At 42.4% G+C, this 12,121-nt stretch overlaps 1 protein-coding gene and 1 long non-coding RNA gene across 2 annotated transcripts in view; one reads left to right on the top strand and one right to left on the bottom strand.

Moving 5' to 3' along the window:
* The window catches only part of IQSEC2 (IQ motif and Sec7 domain ArfGEF 2), a 208,902-nt gene that overhangs the window by 133,973 nt on the left and 62,808 nt on the right, over nt 1-12,121 (bottom strand). The gene's annotated exons all lie outside the window — the stretch shown is intronic.
* On the top strand, nt 4,646-7,130 carry LOC106546907 (uncharacterized). Its single transcript, XR_001313397.2, has 3 exons — nt 4,646-4,849; nt 5,420-5,521; nt 6,533-7,130. It is a non-coding gene; the product is annotated as an uncharacterized LOC106546907 (long non-coding RNA).

Here is a 12,121-nt window from a genome sequence, read left to right as displayed (position 1 = left end):
ATAAAGCTCTTCATGGTATTGGACCTGGGTACTTGAGAGACCGCCTGCTGCCAATTACATCCCAAAGACCCGTCAGATCTCACAGGGTCGGCCTCCTCCGGGTTCCGTCCACCAGCCAATGCCATCTGGCTACTACCCGGGGGAGGGCCTTCTCTGTAGCAGCTCCGGCCCTTTGGAATGAACTCCCCGCGGAGATCCGGACCCTCACCTCTCTCCAGGCCTTCCGGAAAGCCGTCAAAACCTGGCTGTGCCGGCAGGCCTGGGGTTGATGAGTTCCCCTCCCCTCTCAACTGGTATGGCTGTGTGATTTTCGTGTATTTTAATTATGTGTACTGTTGTTTATGTTCCCTTCCCCTTTGAGTTGTTCGCCGCCCTGAGTCCCTCCTGGAGAAGGGCGGCATACAAATAAACCAAATACAAATACAAATACACTTGGGGGTCAAGCTAGAAGGTTGCTACTTGGCACCCTTCCTGCCATTTTAAAACAAGAATTATTACAAATTTCCCATGAGGACTAAGGACAAATTTTAATTTCTCACCCAATAATGTCCAAATACATTTAATCTTCTTATGTACTTAAAATATCATTGTATTATTGCTATAACTGGAACCAAATATTTGCCAGGATGCAAAGAGCGCTGAACCCACTAATTTTTAACACTTAAAAATATTGGGGGGAAATGGAATAGTTACTCTTAATTGCTTGATCATTAATATACTTTCAAAGGTTTTAAAAGAAATATAACTTATCCCCAAATAGCTGAAAGGCAGTATACAATTAAGTGTTTCAGTTATGTTCCCTGCTTGAGCTAAATGCTTTAACAGCCTCTAAAACGCCAGCAATTTTGAGTGAATTGGAACAGATTTTATAGAGGCTAAACTATTATTACCAGCAAATAATATATATTTTTTTTTACAAAACAAATTTGGCAGAAGAAATTAGAGACAGAGCTTTGAAATATTCTATATTACAAAACGTTTATTCTTAGGCTTTAAGGAAAGTTAAGTATTCTTCTTATGACTAAAAATTAGGCTAATTCAATAACAGCAACAAACCCCACTAGATGTTTTTAAAAGGTTGACTAACATCCTTCCTTTTTGGAGATTTAATTAATTTGAAGGTATGTATGTATGTACTTGTATGCATATAGTTTGGTTGTGCTCACTGGTGATTGCTTTTTGGTTAGATATAATCAGTGTGGTAATTAAGATTCTTGGGCCGAAGCAAAGTTTTATATGGCAGATGTTAACATGCTGTTAAATTATATTCCCCAAATCTGGAATGTGTTAATTTGTGAAGAACTCTGGATTCATAGTGTCTAGACTGTAGAATATAAGGGGATTGTATGTTCTTAGAAGAAAAAATACATACTGTACCAGACTATGAGGTTTGATTTAATGACATTTATCACTTCTCAGCAATTGAACTGTTGAGACTGTCCATAGGGGAAAAAAAGGATGGATAAATATACTTCTGTATGATCAAGGCTCAAATTTTCATTTAAAACCTGAGTTGTAGTGATTTACCTAAGGATATAGTAATTATTTTTGTACTGTCAGAGACAGTCTTTATTGAAAGAAACCTTTATTGAAAGAAATCTTTATTGTTTCTTCCCCCCCCCCCCACTAACCTTAAAACATTCACAATTTCTAAAATGTATATTACTTAGCTTTTATATATATAATTTGTTTTGTGCTGATGGAATTTATAAGTTTAGTATTTTTCTTTCTGTATTTCCTTTGTAGTTTCATTGGAAGTTATATAATTTAAAAAAACCAACCAAGTAAATCTTTTAAAAGCCTCATCTGCAATTACCACTGTTACAACTTATTTCTACAGCACTTCAAATCAATTCGTGCTCTGCATGGAAGAAAAAGACAACTCTTTATTCCAAATTTCATAATTCAGACAGAGAAGGGTTAAAAAACAGATGTACCGCGCACTGCCAGGATAGTTATTTGCTGCCCTGGTAAGAAGAGGGGGATAATGTTTTTGAGGACATTGATTAGCTGATAAAATACTAAATAGTATATACCCGTGGTGGTAAACCTCTGGCACGTGTGCCGGAAGTAGTACACAGAGCCATCCTGCGCGGGACGCACAGCCTTGCTGGCTCCACTTCCATGTTCCTGTGCACACACACACACACACACACACACACGCCAGTCAGCTCGCCTTCGCACGCATAGGAGCACCGAAACCCAGAAGAGCAGCGTTCCAGAGTGCATGAGTGTGCCGGCACCCGAACTTCCAGGTTTCCTTCACGCTCATGGGCAACGGCCAGCTGTTTGTCAGGCATGCACGTGTGCCGGAAACCAGAAGCTTGGTTGCCGGCGCATGCATGCGTATCAGAACACTGCTTTTCCGGGTTTCTGTGCTCCCGCGTGTGCGAGAGCCAGCGAGGCAATGTGGTCCAGGCGGGATGGTTTTGCGTACCATTTCTGGCTAACAGGTTGGCAATAGCAATAGCAATAGCAGTAGACTTATATACCGCTTCATAGGGCTTTCAGCCCTCTCTAAGCGGTTTACAGAGAGTCAGCATATTGCCCCCAACAATCCGGGTCCTCATTTCACCCACCTCGGAAGGATGGAAGGCTGAGTCAACCCTGAGCCGGTGAGATTTGAACCGCTGAACTGCTGATCTAGCAGTAGCCTGCAGTGCTGCATTTAACCACTGCGCCACCTTGGCTCCTGGCATGTGGTGACGTAAAAGATTAGCCATCACTGGCATACAGGTGAAACTCGAAAAATTAGAATATCGTGCAAAAGCTCATTTATTTCAGTAATGCAACTTAAAAGGTGAAACTAATATATGAGATAAGACTCATTACATGCAAAGCAAGGTAGTTCAAGCCGTGATTTGTCCTGGCTAGATAATTGGTACAAGATGGTACTATACTTCTGTAGCCAATTTTTTTTTCTTATGGCCATTGCGGCCGCACAGAACTTTGCCACTGCATACGTGGTAACCGGGTTAGTGTCCTGGAGGAGGAAGCCTAGATAAAAATGGTCTGCCCTCTCTGGCAATCTCTCTAATAAGGGGAGAATATGTGCAGACCTACAAGCTCTGTATAGCTCGCAGTGTAATAGAACATGTGAATTATCTTCCACTTCTCCTTTACCACATATATACAAACCCGTTCTGCTATAGGTGTTCTCTTATACCTGCCCTGGAGGAGTGCTGAAGGAAGAATGTTAAATCTGGCTCTGAAGAAAGCTATTCTTTGTTTTGGGGAGATCAGGTCATTTAGATATCTTGCCGATTTCCACCCACCCTGTTTGATTCTGTCCCTACTGTGGAGAGGCAACCTATTTAGTTCTTCTTGGAACTCCATGTCCCTCATTCTATTGATTACTACTTGCTTTGCTTGCTCAAAGCCTAGGGACATTAAGAATAATGGTGAGAGCCCTTTAGAGCCCAGCTTGTGATCAATTGCCTGTTTCCAGGGGGAAGGGAAATTGTCAGTCAACACTAGTGGGGACAGTCCCTCTGGGAAGGAATGCATTTTAAGCCAATAAATGATCATCATCTTCTGACAAGCAAAATCAATGGGGAAGCTGGACTTAACCATGTTAGTAACGTAAGAACTGCAGTGATTCGCTTAATAAATGTGCCGAGAAATGTTGTAAAATGGGGCAAAACTCACTTAATAAACTTCTCACTCAGCAACATAAAGTTTGAGCTCAATTATGGTCGTAAGTCAAGGACTACCTGTATTTGCATTGGATTTCTAATTTCCAATTGACCTCACATGGGCTAAGACAGGGAGAGCCAAAGAACCAGATGTGGCCCAGGGGCCCAAAAAATGCCGTGTAAGCTGATCATATGCATCAAAGGAAAATGCTATTGATGACTTCAACAGGAAGAGTTGGCTTTATATTGATTTAAACAGGAAAACTTGTTTATTTTCTGGAACCGGAACCAGCATAAGATTACTGGAATCCTGCTTTGCTCAAATCAAAGAGGTTGCCAAAATAAACAACAGGTGAGTAAAGAATCCAGAAGAAAAATAGAAAAAACAAGCCTATGTAATCTTTATTTACTGAGTATCAATTTGCTTTAGGCTTGATAGGCATATGCTGTAATCAAAATGCACAACAGGAAGGTATTTGTAGGCTTGAAAACCCCAAGGTTTATATAAAACTTCCTCTAGGTTTTGAAAATGAAAGATGGATTGCGGAAACAATGAAAGTATTAGAGGAGGACTAAGCAGACTCACGGGGACCCTCTGATTAAATGTTTTGTGGGAGGGACACGGAGAACTGGCAGGAAGGAACAGCAGAAATTGGAAGAAGATATGGCTGGCCGGCCTCATGTGTGGGACAATTCCATGCGGCAACATTTTACTGAATGGAACAACTCCCACCTGTATAATTTATAAGGCAATGGGTGGGAGAGCCGAGGTGGCGCAGTGGTTAAATGCAGCACTGCAGGCTACTTCAGCTGACTGCAGTTCTGCAGTTCGGCTGTTCAAATCTCACCGGCTCAGGGTTGACTCAGCCTTCTATCCTTCCGAGGTGGGTAAAATGAGGACCCGGATTGTTGTTGGGGGCAATATGCTGACTCTGTAAACCGCTTAGAGAGGGCTGAAAGCCCTATGAAGCGGTATATAAGTCTAACTGCTATTGCTATTGCTATTCATAAACACAGCAAGTATTCTAAGTGGAAATGTTTTGCTTCCATTCCAAAATGGCTAGCTGATGGTATTGATTTTAGCTCTCCCTTGCTTCCCCAGGTCAATTTCAAGTTCCTCCATCTGGAAAAATTTCACTGGGCAAACGCCTACCCATAATAGCAACTTTCATTTCATATATAGATCAGGAAAGTGTCTCTCCGCAGTTAAGTTGGTGCGTTTTTTTTGTATTTTTTCTGTTTTGGATTTCAGGGGCTTGTTTTGTGCAAGACTATTGTGCAATTTAGACCGGCTTTGAATAGAGCTTCTTAGCTCAGGCACAATTAGAATGTATGTTATATAACCATAACGCATATCATGGAATCCGTGGTTATTTTTGCTCCGGCAAATGGACAAATTTAGAGCAAACATTTGACTGGTAATACTGCTTGAGTATAAGACTATTTAATTCTTTTTTCTCATTCATTGGTTTACGATTGATTGGTTGGTTTGCTTTATTTACACCAGTTTATTCTGCATTTTTTCTACATATTTCTATGCTTTTAACTTTAAGTTCATGTTTTCATATTTTTTGCCCTTTTCCCTTCATTTTTATGTTCTCCTCTTTCTAAAAGCTAATTAGTATTGCTTGATTCTCATATTTCTTTGTACAGAATTAACTGTCTACAAAGGATTTATAATCCATAGATCCTATGTAGAAAATAGAACTTACTCACTCTTTTCTATTCAGTGTATTCCCATTTATGATGATCATATTTGTTTGACTATGTTTCTCTTTATATAGCCCAAATGGCTCTGTGTTGAACAAGAGGGATTAGTTGGTCTGTAGAAACCTCAAGGCTTGTCAGAGTAGGAAAAGAGTACTTCAACCAAAGAAATCGAAAAGGTAGAGTGCTAAAGCAAATTAATAAGAACAGGATGCTGAATTGCTAACACAATATAGAACAAAAATCAAAATAACCTCTAATTCCATGAGGATTTACTGATGAGTTTGTGCATAATTTAATACTGTATTTTGCAGAAAGTGGTTTATTTACTGGCTCATTCACCAACTACATTTATTAGTCAGTTTTTCACAAATGATTGAAGCATTGTACAACTACTGTAAAGTAACAAATTACAAATCAAAGCCGAGCAATATCATAATCAAACCATCTCAATTAAAGAATATATTTAATACCCCTGCCTCCACCCTCCCCAGCAATGTTGATGCCTAAAATCTTGTCAAAGTCTGCCAACTTTCTAAATCCAAAAAAGAAGACTTAAGAAAGAGCTTTCCAAAGTGATGGTCCAACATTGCATATTGATTGCCTCCCCCCTCCCAATTTTATAGATACATCTGTGATGAAGTAACACTTTTGACCATATTAACTGCTAAGTTGATATTTATACAAACACACATCGCACATCACACCTACATACAAGTATTTATGCATCTCGCAGCCTCTTCTGCTCTCTGTAGCTAGCCTGTGGTCCTGAAGCATCATATTAGATTTCAATTTCTAGTCTGATTAAACCAGAGGGTAACTTCTTGTCCTTCACTTCAGTCAATAATATATCCTTGGCCTTTCCTGATGTACAAGCTGCATGATCAGAATGAAGGGCTGGAACTTTGGGGAGTGGAAAAACCAGAAACCCACTTTATCCAATGAGAAATATCATTAATGGTATCCACTGAAGACTTTTTAAGCAGAAATACATGGAAAGGAGACATATGCACATTGACCAAACCTTACCATCTTGAAACTTATTTAATAAAATCATGTGTCACTCTAGTTCAATCTTCTGTGTGAAAAAAATAAATCTTAACATGTCAATTAGGCTAACAATGTCTTAAGTACATCATTTCTCATCACATAGTAAGATTTTTGTTTTCTAACTCTCTTTTTTTCTTTAGATGCATGAACAGATAGATGCACAAGTCCACAGAATAACGCTGAAGCAAAAAAAAATTGTATCCAAGACTCAAGAAGCAATGGAAAATTGGGCTGTGGTAAGATCTCCTTTGAAGTAGAGTACAGTTCGTTTCTGAGCCTTACAATTCAGACAGGATCCTGATCAATGGAAAAGTTTCAGAGAAGAGTCGCACGGAGGATAAATGTCTAGAAGACAAATCGCACAAGGAAAACTTGGAGGAAACTGGCTGTTTTGCCCAGTAGAAAGGTTAGAGGGGGGGTTGGTCGAAAGTTTTGAGGGTACAGAAGAACATCACGCAGAAGAGAAAAGCTGTTCTCACAGGATCCACTAAGGACAGGATAGGACACAAAGCAACAGCTTAAGTGTGTCCCAACGGATGCTGACTTGTGAGCCCGACTGCTATGGCCTTTATTGAATGGCCTTGGGTAAGTCACTCTCTGCCAGCCTCAGTTCCCCATCTGTAAAATGAGAACAGCAATGATCTTGTTGTGAGGGTCAATCCAAAGAAGGTCAAGTGTTCTGCAAATTATATTGTTCTAAGCTGTGTACATAATTATTACTTCCTAATATTCTTCCCCTTTTTCCCCCCATTGTGATCTATTGTGCATTAACCAAAGGGACCCAGGATAGAGGTAGAATTAAGGGGAGAGGAAAATTTGATGAAATAGAGGCGTGACCCATCAAAACTGCGCTCGACTAAACTGCGCCCGATTAAACCGCGTCGCTGACGTCATCAACAGGGCGACAACAGCCAGCGCGGAGAAAGAAGGGCGCTTTAAATAGCGCTTTGAAAGCAAGCCGATTCAACTTAAGGTAAGGGTTAGGTTTAGGGTTAGGTTTAGGGTTAGGTTTAGGGTTAGGTTTAGGGTTAGGTTTAGGGTTAGGTTTAGGGTTAGGTTTAGGGTTAGGTTAACGGTTAGGGTTAGGTTTAGGGTTAGGTTAAGGGTTAGGGTTAGGGTTAGGTTTAGGTTTAGGTTTAGGGTTAGGTTAAGGGTTAGGATTAGGTTTAGGGTTAGGTTAAGGGTTAAGTTTAGGGTTAGGTTTAGGGTTAGGTTTAGGTTTAGGGTTAGGTTAAGGGTTAGGATTAGGTTTAGGGTTAGGTTAAGGGTTAGGTTTAGGTTTAGGGTTAGGTTAAGGGTTAGGATTAGGTTTAGGGTTAGGTTAAGGGTTAGGTTTAGGGTTAGGTTAAGGGTTAGGTTTAGGATTAGGTTTAGGGGGGTTAGGTTTAGGGGTTAATTTTAGGTTTAGGGTTTACAGCATGCTTCTACTCCGTGCTGTTGTCGCCCTGTTGATGACATCAGCGGCGCGGTTTAGTCGGGCGCGGTTTAGTCGAGCGCGGTTTTGTGGGTGAACCAAATAGAGGAGGGTAGTGGGTTGGGCTATAATAAGCACTTCTCTTTACTCCCAAATCCATCTCCTTCTGTCAACATATACTATTTATTATGTTTTCTTATATTCTGTTCTATAACTAGAGCCCTTGGGGCAGCATACAAATCTATTAAAACATGAAAGATAAAGCGCACAGATGACGAAGAAAAAAAAACCACAATATCAAGAACAAAAATCAGCAGCAGCAATGACAGTCACAAGCAACATACACAACAAAATCACAGCGAAATCAGCAGCATCAGGTTCTAACAGCTGTAGGAGTGTTTTCTAAGCAATTTGTGTCTTCGTGCTTGGCTTCTACCTGTGCCTATACTCATAAATGCATAAGGATAGTCATGGATTCATATGCACACATGGACGCAAATGATGAATTGCTTGTGAATTTCATTTAAAAAGTCCTTTTAAGAATAAAAATAAGTCACAAAATTCAAAGAACATTAGAAAAGCAGCCAGAATAGGTTCAGTGTTTCCATTAAAACAGTGGGGGGTTCCCAAACTTGGCAACTTTAAGACTTGTGGACTTCAACTCCCAGAATTCTCCAGCCAGCTCTGCTTGTGGAGTTGAAGTCCACAAGTCTTAAAGTTGCCAAGTTTAGGAACCACTGCATTAAAACAAGAGATTCTCAAGAGTAGGAATGCAGAGAATACAACTGTTTCAACCTCAAGCCCACTCAGGGAGTTTACCTTCTTGTCATGGCAAGTGGTTCCAGAATCACAAAAAATTGTTTGCTTGTAGCCATGTTCTCCAAGTCTCTAGGGGCCCAAGTCTGCCTCCAGGGGCCCTGGCATCTTCCCCACTGATCAGCTTCCCCAACCTGATACCCCCCCCCCTCCACCCAAGTCCCGGTATGTTGAGATATTGGTCATCTTGATTGTGAATTTGAGGAGTTGCTGTCCCAATGCATTTGGAGGGCGTGGATTGAGGAAGGCTGGGGAGGGAAATTTCCCTAACTTTGTAATACACGTAATTTATAATAAAAGAGAATTTGATAACTAGACAGATTATTTAGCAGTTAGACTTATATACCGCTTCATAGGGCTTTCAGCCCTCTCTAAGCGGTTTACAGAGTCAGCATATTGCCCCCAACAACAATCCGGGTCCTCATTTCACCCACCTCGGAAGGATGGAAGGCTGAGTCAACCTTGAGCCGGTGAGATTTGAACAGCCGAACTGCAGAACTGCAGTCAGCTGAAGTAGCCTGCAGTGCTGCACTCTAACCACTGCGCCACTTCGGGTATTGGGTATTAAAGTTTCTTTACCATGGGAAAAAGGAATAATTACCCTTAAGATTAGTTGTTCTGTTTGCTTCACCTAACTAAAACAAATGAAAAAAGGATATTGGTACCAATACCCCCTGTGGGGAGGTAAATTAGTAATGAATGTCATGTCTCTGTTTTGGGAGATGGTGTACGAGGTTTACATGACACAGGAAGGGGGTCTACATGACACAGGAAGGCCAGGTACTTTGGGGTGATCGATACCAGGGGTGGGTTTCTCGCCCCGTTCCAACCGGTTCGGTTGGAACGGGGCCGGCGGTGTCCTCGTGCACGCGCGCAGCGCACGCATGCGTACTAGCATCTGTGTGATGCTCCAGCTGCTCCTGGGGGATCGTGCAGGCGCTGTATGCGTCCTGCGCATGCGTGGAAGCACAGAACTCGTCAAAACTGGGTAAGGAATGCAGGCGGGCGGGGGGGCCCTTCGCTGTTCCCGGAAGTTACTTACTTCCGGGTTCGCCGACCAACCGGTTCGCCGGGACCGCCGCGAACCGGTTGAAACCCACCCCTGATCGATACGTTGGCTAAAAGTATAAAAGACTGTAAACAACTGCCCTTCGGGGTTCAGATTTTGCTTGACCAATCGCTACTGAACCTTTGCGCAAATAAACCTCTCCCTCTGACAAAGAGCTGGTCTTGTCTCATTTTCTGCTACAATAGTAAATGCCGCATTACGAAAAAAACGTTTTGGAGGTCTTGGGATGTCAGAAAGCCTTGCCTTGCTGTGCTGTTCATCATTGTTCTTGGGCGATCTGTATCCCATCCATTTCCAGACATACTCGGCTCCTCGTTTTGGATGTCTTGGGATGTCAGAAAGCCTTGCCTTGCTGTGCTGTTCATCATTGTTCTTGGGTGATCTGCATCCCATCCATTTCCAGACATACTCATTTCAATAGCAATAGCAGTTAGACTTATATACCGCTTCATAGGGCTTTCAGCCCTCTCTAAGCGGTTTTACAGAGTCAGCATATTGCCCCCAACAACAATCCGGGTCCTCATTTTACCCACCTCGGAAGGATGGAAGGCTGAGTCAACCTTGAGCCGGTGAGATTTGAACAGCCGAACTGCCGAACTAGCAGTCAGCTGAAGTAGCCTGCAGTGCTGCATTTAACCACTGCGCCACCTCGGCTTCTAAGGTGCATTTCAAGGTGCCCTGGGAATGTCAAGAAGTGAACTAGTCTCCAGGCAAATCACACAAACTCAAGGCAGAGGTCAAAAGGCCAGCAAGGGGGGTAAGCAAGACCATCCACTAATCAGCCTAAACTGCACAAAAATCCCTTTCCCACTTTTAAAAATAATGGAGGATCCCCAAAGAGCTTTTGCTTGTAGGGATTATATCAGGGGTGGGTTTCTCGCCCCGTTCCAACCGGTTCGGTTGGAACGGGGCCGGCGGCGTCCTCGTGCACGGTGCACGCATGCGTACTAGCGTCTGCGTGACGCTCCAGCTGCTCCTGGACGATCGCGCAGGCGCTGTATGCATCCTGCGCATGCGTGGAAGCGCAGAACTCGTCAAAACCGGGCAAGGACCGCGGGCGGGCGGGCGCACCCTTCGCCGTTCCCGGAAGTTACTTACTTCCGGGTTCGGCGACCAACCAGTTCGCAGGGACCGCCGCGAACCGGTTGAAACCCACCCCTGGATTATATTTATTGATATTTACTATATAAACATTAAAATCGATGCCTTTACTACAGCTACTGCTTCTCGCAATTGTTTGGTATGGTTTTAATATTGGTTTATTTTTCAACATAGGCTGGCAAATAATTTTGAGGGTCTTGGGGGACCCCCCCCCCAGAAGTCCAAAGACCACACTTTAAGAAATACTGCATTAACCCATGCATTTAGTTAACCAACCACACTGACTAGCTTGCACAATGCACTCCGTCTAAAGAAGCAAACTATGGTACCCTACTATTTAATGGATGGCCCAGAAAATATGCAAAATGAAACATGAGGCATCTGAAGCCTCAGACCTCTTGTTTAAAAGTTGTGCCAAAATCAGTATTATTTCCTGTCTTTTGGAAGTAGGAAGTGTTTAAACCAGAGGTGGGTTCCTACCAGTTCGCACCTATTTGGTAGAACCGGTTCGTCAAATCTACCGAACCAGTTAGAAGAGGTTCCACCAGTGGACCCGGAAAGCAGGCCACACCTACAGAAGAGGTTCCAAAAAGTTTTGAAACCCACCACTGGTGGGTGTGTAATGTCCCGCAGTTATCTACGCATTAATAATGATCTGGTAATATTTCCTTATACATTTTAGGGACCTTTCCTTACATAATTGGTGTTTTCTTTCATACTTTTGGATTTCTAATTTCTGTTTCCGTTAGTTGGCAATTGCTAAAACCAATCCCATGTGAAAAAGTATCCAAAGCCTTCTTGATTTTAATTGTCAATTTATTTATTCCTGCACATTGTAATATTTATTCATTTACATATCTCTGTTTTTCCACTGTTGTGTAAACACAATTCCAGCAGCTGCTAACATGTGTAAAATTAAATATATATTATACTCTCTTTCAAATAGCCAACAAAATATTTCTGGTTTTAATTCCATATCCTGCTTTACGATTGCTTCTAACCACTAACTTCTGAATAGCTACTTGGACCGACCTAAGTACTAATTCATAATTTCATATCCAGTCACATGGGCGGCAAGCCACTCCCATCCGGTCACATGGGCAGCAAGCCACTCCCATCCGGTCACACGGGTGGCAAGCCACTCCCACAAAGGAGGCCACACCCACAGAGTAGGTTCCAACAATTTTTGAAACCCACCACTGGTTTAAACCCATCCCCCCCTCCCATCCATACCTGCATAGTCTCGTCTCCAGACACTGGGATAAGAAGGAGCCATGGTGGCGCAGTGGTTAAAGTGCAGTATTGCAGGCTGACTCTGCCCACAGCCTG

Source organism: Thamnophis sirtalis, unplaced genomic scaffold (assembly GCF_051295495.1).
Source record: "Thamnophis sirtalis isolate CommonGarterSnake01/CBP01778 unplaced genomic scaffold, rThaSir2_p1.2 scaffold_3, whole genome shotgun sequence".
In the NCBI taxonomy this organism is placed as follows: Eukaryota; Metazoa; Chordata; class Lepidosauria; order Squamata; family Natricidae; genus Thamnophis; species Thamnophis sirtalis.
Note: the sequence above shows the minus strand (reverse complement) of the source record. Positions and strands in the feature narration are given on the sequence as shown.